General features: G+C 43.1%; 1 long non-coding RNA gene across 1 annotated transcript; it reads right to left on the bottom strand.

Moving 5' to 3' along the window:
• Positions 1–10,083: 10,083 nt before the first annotated feature.
• Positions 10,084–11,147, bottom strand: LOC134445296 (uncharacterized). Its single transcript, XR_010034219.1, has 2 exons — positions 10,900–11,147; positions 10,084–10,750 (listed from the first exon to the last, which is right to left on the bottom strand). It is a non-coding gene; the product is annotated as an uncharacterized LOC134445296 (long non-coding RNA).

Genomic DNA, 11,147 nt, shown 5'->3' with positions numbered 1-11,147 from the left:
TGTATAATAGATACGTAATAATAAGTACTATGTAATTTCCTTGTGCATGCGTGTGTGAGTGTGTGTTGCCCAATATGGTGTTTTCAAGACGTGGGACTAGTAAGTCAGCATTGAACTGAAGTAGGCTATGTAGCGCATCACGATTCACGGCATTGTGCATGTGTGTGTGTGTGTGTGTTTCAGGCGTCTGTTCAGCCTCTGCTTAGTTTCCTATCTAATCCATCTAATTTTTTCACATGCCTCCTTCCTGTCAAAGAGAAGTGTGTGTGTGTATTGCATGTGATTTGTATTGTCAGCAGTTATAAGATCAGATTAGGGGATGTGGAGACAAAACAATTAAAAGGTGTATTTGTTAAACTTACAGTAACGTAGTGTGGAAACATTTTTAAACATTCTGTATAAAAGAGAATGAGCACAATCAAGAACATAGATTAATATATGATTACTGGTAACAATACCATTTTTTCCCACCTGTCTAAAAGCACAGTACGGTGCTGTAGTCCCCACTCTGTATGTATCTCTCTATCCATTTCTTTCTCCTTTCCTGTATCAGTCACACACACAGTTACAAATGCACTTACACGCGCACACACACAATCACACACATAGAAATCGCAAAGAAATACAAACACAGAAGATTTTACCATGTGATCTGTCTTTATTGTATGAAATGTGTAAAAGCACAAATTATGGCCTTGTCAAGTTACAGAATAAAGAAAAAAGTACAAATAAAATGAATATTTAGGTAAATTAAAGAAAAAGAACACAGGAAATACTTAATACATCATGAATAGCAAACTATACTGTATATTAATTCAATAATGTAAATGATGGATAAGAGATTTTTGACACGTAAAAACATCTATGACAAACGGCCTACTATAAACAAATTATAACCAAATTCTGAAACACATGTATGAAATAAACTGTTTCATAGGCTTTATAGGTACACATTAAATAAAACAGTATGCAAGCAAACCTATATGAATATGGCCTAAAAAAAAACCTTCATAGCATGCATCATAAACAAGGGGTGTCAGCATTTAAAACAAAGCATGTCAACACATAAAGAAGTAATGTAAACGTGTAAACGATTTGCTATATGTACAGTACAGCTCCAGGCCACTTTATTAGAATAGCATGAAAAAGTTGATTTATTTCCATAATTCCATCAATAATGTTAAACTGTCATGGATTATAGATTCATGGCCCAGTTTTTTAACTATTCCAATCATTAAATTGTTTATTTTTACATATTTTGGTCTTCCAGCTAAAAAAAAAACATGAATTGGGGAATTCGCATCATTAGAATATTGTAATAAAATCACAATTTTCTTCATCAAAATTCGTGTCACATCAAATCAGTTGAAATTTGGTACTTTCTACATAACATGCAATGTTCAATACTTGGTTAGGACTCTCTCTGTCCAAACATTTAACATTGAAGTCAATGGCAGAAACAGTGCATGGGAGTTATGGAAGCCCAGATATCCTTGATGCTTTGCTGTCAGCTGTTCTTGTTTGTTGACCTGGTGTCCCACACTTCACTCTTCAATATACCCTGTAGATTTCCATGCCACGTTTTGGCGCTAACTCACCAGTTTAATTCTAAATCACCAGAAATGAAACCCCATTGAAAATGAATGGGGTTTTATTTCTGGTGAGTTAGAATTAAACTGGTGAGTTAACACCAAAACGTAGCATGGAAATCTACGGGTATATTGGAGAGTGAAGTGTGGGACACCAAGTCAACAAACAAGAACAGCTGACAGCAAAGCATCAAGGATATCTGGGCTTCCATAACTCCCATGCACTGTTTCTGCCATTGACTTCAATGTTAAACGCATCATGGCATTGATTAAGACAGAGAGAGTCCTAACCAAGTATTGAACATTGCATGTTATGTAGAAAGTACCAAATTTCAACTGATTTGATGTGAACCGAATTTTGATGAAGAAAATTGTGATTTTATTACAATATTCTAATGATGCGAATTCCCCAATTCATGGGTTTTTTTAACTGGAAGGCCAAAATATGTAAAAAGAAAAAATTGAATGATTGGAATAGTTGAACAACTGGGCCATGAATCTACAATCCATGACAGTTTAACATTATTGATGGAATTATGGAAATAAATCAACTTTTTCATGCTATTCTAATAAAGTGGCCTGGAGCTGTATACACAGACCACACACACACACACACACACACACACACACACACACACACACACACACACACACACACACACACACACCACACACACACACACAAGAAGTGTGTTGAGTTCAGACACTGTCTTCGGCCTCCTCCACATTATTAGTGAGATCTCCATCTCCACTCTGCTGCGGCTGCTGCTCTCTGCTCTGATCATGATGTCTAGAAGTCTCCTCTCCTTTTCTCCACCTCAGCTTGATCCAGATCACAGCAGCCCCAGCAGTGCACAGCCCAGCAGTGGACCGTATGCTTTGTAGAACGGAGAGTGCACCCCAAACGGATGCCTGTACAGAAGACGGATGCTCCCCTCATAGCAAATTAAGTCATTCATATGTGTTCTTAAGACTCTCCAAGTGTACACTCCACTGTCCTCTGCTGTGAGGTTGGAGAAGTTCAGAGACATGCTGGAGTTGAACTCTGCCACTCTGGCCACCAGATCCTCAGGCATACGCACATCATTCACATCGAAGAACTGGGCTTGTTTCATGTCCATAGACTCTATAATCTGCATCTGTGGATGTATACCTCTCTGACGAAACCACTGGACCTTGATCAGATTCTTAGAGTCATTCACATATGCATCAAGACGGACACTTTCACCATGAGAGAAAGTCACATTCACAGGTAACAGTTCAATACACACTGAGAGCCAGATTTTACTTAAAACTAACTCACGACGCTTACACATGTAGAACCCAGCATGTTGCTGGGACAACGAGGACATGAACAGGGAATAATTCCCAGATTGGCTTCCATTCAGCATGCACAACCCTTCCCGTGGGTGGGTCAGATTGCTGATGATTGTGCCCAGCTTAGTATGTGCAGACCACTGCACTTGTTCAGGAATATCACCTCTGAAAGTGCAAGGAAGAGTGACATTCTCCTTTTCACGAGTGGCTGTAACTTGGGTAGCTGGCACCACCAACTGGAAGTTAACCTCGTCACATTGACCCCTTCTCCACCTTGCGCATCTGTATGTTTCACTGTGTCCAATCCCTGCCAGTGTAACCACGGAGCTGTTGGGGTCCACCTGCAGCCTGCCCTGTAGGTGTGGCACCAGGGGCTCCAGAGAGGAGCTGGTGTCCAGGACCAGAGTCGAATCTGTGTTGTAATCATAACGGTCAAAATCATAACGGTCATATTCATACAGTCGCACACTGCTGTCATTCGCCACAGTCGAATCAGACCTGCACAGCACAGTGCTTCCATTTCTAAAATATACAAAAGAAGCCCGTCCATCTAGCCTGGTCCTGAACATCCCATAATACTACCATTTCAGTTCATATTTATGAGCCAATCCTTTGGCGGAAGTACATGGATGGCTTGCAAGGCTACCGTCCATCTACCACGCAGACGGTAAGAGAGTAGACGACGCTTCCAATTGGTCTGCTTTCTGTCCGTTCTTCCACCCTGTAGTCTGCAGTCTGGGACATGGCGAGGTTGTTTAATCTGAAACGGTTCCCTTCACAGGTGATGTCGTAGCCATCTGGTTGGGGGACGTCTGGCTGTGAGCAGTTGACCAGAAGTAGGTCTCCATCATCATAAATCCTGTACAGCAGCAAGTCAGAAGACTTATTGAAGACATCATCCGCCTCGGAGGAAATAACGAAAAAAGCATGACCTCCTTGAGCCCCAAATAACTGCAATGGAGCCGATCTGGCCTGGACAATGGTGATGAACGCCAGCAGGAGAAATGCACTCACACACTCAGCTGTTGCCATTCTGAGATCCATGTTGCACTTAGTCTTTGTGTGGCGTTCTGAGGTCTGTGTTGCTCTGTGTTAAATATTTGTGTCGTTCTATATGTCCGTGGGCTTGCATTTGTATCCGCTGAGGTGTGTATGTGTGTGTGTGTGTGTGTGTGTGTGTGTGTGTGTGTGTGTGTGTGTGTGTGTGTGTGTGTGTGCATCTGCATCTGCGTGTGTGTGCGTGTGTGTGTAGGGGCGTGGGTGTACATTTTGCGAGACTACAGCTGGATGACCTGTGTGTGTGTGTGTGTGTGTGTGTGTGTGTGTGTGTGTGTGTGTGTGTGTGTGTGTGTGTGTGTGTGTGTGTGCAGGGGTGTCTACAGGGGGGTAAAGTGTGACTGAGTCACCAGGGCCCCATGTATATAGGGAGCCCACACACAGTCCGATTTATGAAAATACAGTATATGGCTGGTAGGGCCCATTGGAGATGACTGTACATAGGGCCCTAGAAGTTGCTGCTACGCCCCTGCGTGTGCGTGTACGTGTGCGTGTACTTGTGTGTGATGTCCTGCACCGTCACTCTCTGTACCTGATCAACTGTGGAGATTGAATAGAACTAATAGTTATCACAAAACTGTCATCTCCAGTGTGTGTGTGTGTGTGTGTGTGTGCTTTCCTGTGCGCTCATTCTGTGTTCATTTCATGGAAATTGAATACAACTTTAGTTATCACGGTTCTCTGTTCTCGTGAAATGGCAAGGTGTTTGTGTGTGGGTGTGACCTAAGACTAAAGTTGAAGACTTGACTTTTGTCAAGATGCCATTCTCACCTTTACAAATAAAAGTTGAACATCCATGTCTGAGTTGCTCCGGATATCCTCCTTCTTTCCTTGAACTACGTGAGTCCTTCGCATTGACGCACCAGATGATGAGATACAGGAGCATGGAGGATATGATGCTTTTTCTACTATACACGTAACTCTGGGTAAGCTAGATATAACACTGGGTTTAAGTCTCATTCCTTAGATCAGTGGTTCTTAACCTTAACCCCCTTACCTGTGCTCAAGACAAGTTGTGTTTTAAGTGATTATTTACTTTGCACGAGGGCCTGATTATAATGTTTGCTTGCAGAATTTTGGGCACAACCTCAACACAAACAAAATACCGTGAACCCCTTGAAATCTCTGGCGCACCCCTGGTTAAGAACCACTGCCTAAGATGACCCAGACCAAAAACACAGACCATGTCATGTTATGCAAAGGAAAATAACAATAAAAGAAATGCCTTACAGCCATAAAGATGCTGCCATGAAGATGTGCTGACCTTGAAAAACCAACCAACAAAAGCCTACATAGTGTTTCCAGGCCAGTATGGATACAATCCAAAATATTCCTGGCAATCAACGTGCAGACATTGCAACAGGTGTTAGAAAGTAGAACAACAGCATTTTTGACTATAGTAAACAAGAAAGATCACCGCACACTGCTGGACTTGATTTTGCTGCTTTTTATTTGATTAATCAGCAAAATCAAGTCCACCAGTGTGCGGTGATCTTTCTTGTCTACTGTGGATTACTGATGACTGCACTTCACCAGCACCTGGAACCTGGCTGTGCATAGGAGTTTCAGATCTTAGTTCGGTATTGGATAAGCTGACTCAAACATTGAACTTTTGATGAAGGCCTACTCATTGTTTTGGGGACACTATTTGGGAAACAGTAATTCTGTTTAAATTTCCTATCTTTTTGTTTGTTTGTTTGTTTTTTTGCTTGCTTATCTGCCTTCGGCCTCACAAATGTTGCACTCCATTTGAGGGAAAACTTTATTCAGTTAATTTGCCTTCAGAGATTTTGTTTTCAGTTCACTGACTCACCATCTCAAAAGTTTCATGTCATGTGTGATATACAGGGGTGGCGCACAGGGGCGTAAAGTGTGACTGAGTTACCAGGGCCCCAGGGCCCCATGTACTGTATGGGGCCCACACCGTGTCTGATTCGTGTAGATATACTGCTGAGAGGGGTCCAGAGCTGATTGTACATAGGGGGTGCATCCCAATATGTGACCTTGCCTCCTCCACTTGCTTCTCGTCATGATGACATCACTGACAACAGCATTATATTTCAATATCTTGCAAAAGCTCAATTGTAAAGTCTTTTTCTCATTTGCAATTGGGATGGTGAATGAAATGTTGTGGCGAGGCTGACAGCGGGGAAACTTTATCGTTTTCTCCACGGAGGAGGGGCCAGGAGGCGGGACGAGTGTCTGATTCATGTAGATATGTGGAGGAGGCAAGGACACACATTGGGATGCACCCAGGGCCCGCCCCGCAATTTGCTACTACGCCCCTGGTGACATATACTTAAAAATGAAAGACAGTGTAGATCTGTGGTTCTCAACCTTTTTTGAACAAACAACCCATTGACCCTCATCATTAGCCAGCCATAAAGCGCTCAAGAGACTGTGCTCATCAGTACCGGGTGAAGTCCAAGTCCAGAAAAGGGAGGAAAAAGCAGAGGCACTCTGAGACCTGAAAAAAAATATTAAAAAGGCTTTCACATAACATGGAAAATCTGTTTTAAAACACATGGACCTACAGTGTGTGTGTTGCAGCCATTTTGACCCAAGTCTTTGCCCCGGACAACTGACCCGATTGCACATACACGCACACGCGCACGCACGCACACACGCACGCACGCGCGCGCACACACACACACATGCACACGCATGCACGCACACACACATGCACACACACACACACACACACACACACACACACACACACACACACACACACACACACACACACACACACACACACACACACTCACACAACCTGTCGACCATCTGTGAAAGACAGAATGAATGAGTTAATGTCATATTCTCTCCGCTGTTTATGTTTTCTGAGAAACTGGAATGGCTGGACATGGCAGTGGACTAAACATAGCCCTCATCATCACCACTACCCACACTTCGATCCAGCCATCTGCACCCTGCACAAAGCAAAGCACCAGCCAGAACAGGTACCACATCAGAGCTGTGCATGGTAACCCAGTTAAGCCAACATGAAGATATTACAGTAGGCTACTGTGTGTGCTCATGTTCTGAATCTGAGTAACACCTTGATGGTCAAAACATAGCTCTTCCATGGAATACATGACAGGAAAAACGAGGATTTCAAGCATGCACCACTCTCAGTCAAAAACCTGAATCAGCCTTTATCCTGAACCTTGACCAGGTCACATGAAGTATATGACAGTAGCCTACTGTGTGTGGTCATGCACTGACTTCTGGCTGTCATTGAGCAGGGATGATCTCTGTGGAGTATGGAGGAACACCAATGACAAAACTGGAATTGAATATGCATGTAAAAACATGGAATATGCATCATAAATAAATAAAATGTCTCAAATATGTATAGATGAAAGGAAGAAAACATATCGTTATACTTCATATTACTGTGCTGTTACATTAATTGTACAGCGTAACAAGTATGTAACAACACATAACATTATGGACTTGCACTACTGTATATATCTACAGGGGTTGGACAAAATATCTGAGACACCTGTTATTTTAGTGTGGGAAAATTCATGGCTCAAGTGGACCAGCCTTTTGGCCTAACTTCATTAATTGCACATTCCACCAACAAAGTGAAGTGTACAGGTTCAATTAGCAGGGTAAGAGCACAGTTTTGCTCAAAATGATGCACACAACATTATGGGTGACGAATCAGAGCTCAAAAATGAGAAATTCTTGGTGCGCTGCAAAATTTTGAGCAAAACTGTGCTCTTAGTCTTACCCTGCTAATTGAAACTCCCCACTTCACTTTACTGGTGCAATGTGCAATTAATGAAGATTGGCCAACAGGCTGGTCCACTTGAGCCATGAAACTTCCCACACTAAAATGACAGGTGTCTCAGGTATTTTGTCCAACCCCTGTAGGTATGTACAATGCAAGTACATATCGTAAGCTGATGAACATGAAAGAGAAGCGAAAGCCCACCAGAGTTTGCATTGCAATGCATTGCATTTATGCCTCACCCGTGCAAGGAGGTAGCCCCAAGTGGCGCCCCAAGGGGGCAGTGCGGTGGGACAGTGCCATGCTCAGGGTACCTCAGTCATGGAGGAGACGAGCACCTTATTAATTACTGCCCCATCAACCTGGCGGGTCGCGAGTCGAACCGGCATCCTTTGGGTCTGACGCCCTAACCACTTACCCATGACTGCCCATGTATTTCCACGAAAAATGTTACCAAGATGTTGCATTACAGAATTATTACATCTATCAAAGGTGTTTGTGGATCAGTGCTACAATTTAGATTCATCTGTGTGTTTACAGCTGATGTACTCTGAGTTGCGTGGAAATACATAATGGTAGTAACTACTTAATTTTCATTAAGTAGACAACATTACATTAAAACAATACAATTTCACAAACATATTTGGGTCAAAAGAGGACAGCACCCCAAACTTCATTTCAGCATGCCGTAAGAGCAACCATTTACTAATCAGTTACACACACACACACACACACACACACACACACACACACACACACACACACACACACACACACACACACACACACACACACACGTATGTCCACAAACATACTGCGTTGGCCTAATCCATCGCCAAGGCCAAGCAAGTGTAGAGAGTGCACATGTACTAATGCAAGATACTTGCTTAGGAAAGGCCCTTGAGATTCTGGAGCTGACGTGATGCACCCCCCCTCACCCCCCTTCCATTGACATAACATGGCTGAAGAGCGGCATGCTGTGTGGTGCGGTCCATGGATGCACTCTGTTGCCATGGCTCTGCGTTAGGAGGATGGGCTCTCAGCTCCTCTCGACACCTTTTGCACACGGCACTAATGACAGAACAAACATGTTTGAACTACGGGGTGCTGATATGACTGACTGGTGGTGGTGCATGGGGGCATGTCAGAGAAGAGAGGGTTTGGTAGGACATGAGGGGGGGGGGGTGTTGCAAAGGACTTCTTTTCACATACAGAACACATACCTTTAGTTATGCAGCACAGACAAATGGTCTACTGTATAAAGGCAAGTTTAGCCAATGTGCTTCTACAAACCTACACAGGCCTAAAAACGTAAACACTGTGCGGCAGCAATTCAGTTGCAGAAAAAATGATTGTTACTATCTTCTCAAATTGAAACGTAAACATAGCTTGACTGAGTAAAATAAAAAATAAAATAAAAAAGCGCACAAGTGGCTAAAACAGGGGCAGAATTGCTAATTTTCTGACTATGGTATGGTGGTAGTAATATGGTATAGTAATTGGGGGGGGGTTGTTTTTGCATGTTTTTTTACTCAAAGACCAGTTTTATTCTTATACTGCTGAACGGATAAAAAGTCTTACTTGTAAGATGCAGGTATGGTCTTGAACTTTTTTGTGGTATGGTAGGACCTGAGACAGCTTTCTTGTCTGTGCAAGGACAGATTAAAGAATCAGGGGCCTCTGGGCACCTAATTTGAACCTGTTAATCAGTTAGCTGGAGAATTGTTTCATGGTACGCTACTACTGTGTTGAATAGTGAGCCGCTGAGGGACTGTCAAGACTCTGACCTACTTTTGGTGAAATTGTCACCAACAATGCACAGTAATTAACAATAAACACATTTCTAGCATAATTCATGTCTCCCTGTTCATTGTCAAAACGCTACCTGTGCTGTATCTGGATATTGGTTGTTGTACAGGACATTCCCAATGATTTGGAAAGAAGATAAGACAGGTGTTCCCTAACTTTACCATGACAAGGAAGGCCCCCCCACATACTGGTGTACTATAGCCAAGGCCCCCCTTACATGGGTTGTGCACCTCCTTTCACAGCCAGTCTTTTAATTTAATTTGAATCATTAATGCGGTTCTTAATTAATGAGAATATTGCGTGGATTATTTTTGTTTATTTTGGTGTGTATTTATTATCAAATTATTTATTTTGTTTGATTTAATTTTTCTTCCAACTTGCTGCGGACCTAGCCTAGAAATCTAGACGCCCCTAGCGACCGCAAATTGAATTTGCTCCCGGGGGCTTTTTGCTGTACGGGTCTGGCTGCGCTAGGCTACTGCGGACCCCCTAGCACGCACCCCTTGGTTGCCTGCCCCCCTGGGGTCCCCGGCCCCCACTTTAAAAACCACTGAGTTATGCAACAACCAAATGTCATAGAACATGTCAGATTTATTCCACAACAGCAATCTATTCAGAAACAAGCTGTAATAACAATAAATACCAAATAAGTGTGATAAATAATATACGTTCTCATCGAAAAATATAGTGCACAAATTTATATATAAAAGTGAAAACAACAGTAGAAAGTGATCTAAGGTGGTAAAAGCAAACTAAAACATGTAGGGCTTGTACCCTATGAACCTGTATCAAATAATGCGCTACAACTTTAATCAACTCAATATTTTGCTGTCAGTGCAATTGAAAAGGGGAACAATAAAAATGATTGCAAAAACAATCTTCAGGCAAGGCAAGCTGAGCAGAGCCCATGGATGACACTTTAATAACCCATTCCCCATCTTTGATTTCATATGGCTTAAAGGCAAACTATTTGAATGCAGCTTTGCTACCGTCCATTCACAATTTACACCACTGGGCTGGCCGACTTCCCACATATCCCAATAGTGAGAGAAAATAGCCAGCTCAAAAGAGTGGGGTTGCATGGTTCACTTGCGATTGCCCCCTCCCCCCGTCGCCAAATGAATGATGTTCCCAGAGACGGACGCAGGGCAGTTTCACCGTCGACGCACAGGTTTGTAAACGCATACCGCCATTACGATCATCACGACCAGTAGGACGCTGAACACGCTCACCAACAGCACTGCAAAACACAAATGCACATACACAGCATACCATTAACAGAAATAAATAAAATGGTTAGGTGGTGGTGTTTGTATGCGTGTTTGGGCCTACAGCCGTTTGCCGATGCACTGTAGGTTGCGCAGTCTGTTGTTTCCGGATGTTGCTTACCCAGGTTTTGATTCTGTAGCACCACATACGGTCTTTCGCTAAGTCTAGATTCCCCCAGTTGACCGTTCACGGCAATTAACATGGTCCATAGACACATGAGAGACTGTAACGTATAGAGAGACATATCTGGCATCGTTTATGCTAGTATGCTACACAGCGCGCAGGTTCAATCAACATGCCAAAAGCTGGGAATTATCGCGGCATCGGATAGGCTGGGAAGGTGAGGCGCAGGGAGTGCTGTCAGGATG

This window comes from Engraulis encrasicolus, chromosome 3 (assembly GCF_034702125.1).
Source record: "Engraulis encrasicolus isolate BLACKSEA-1 chromosome 3, IST_EnEncr_1.0, whole genome shotgun sequence".
Lineage (NCBI taxonomy): Eukaryota > Metazoa > Chordata > Actinopteri > Clupeiformes > Engraulidae > Engraulis > Engraulis encrasicolus.
This window is presented reverse-complemented; position numbering and strand designations above follow the sequence as displayed.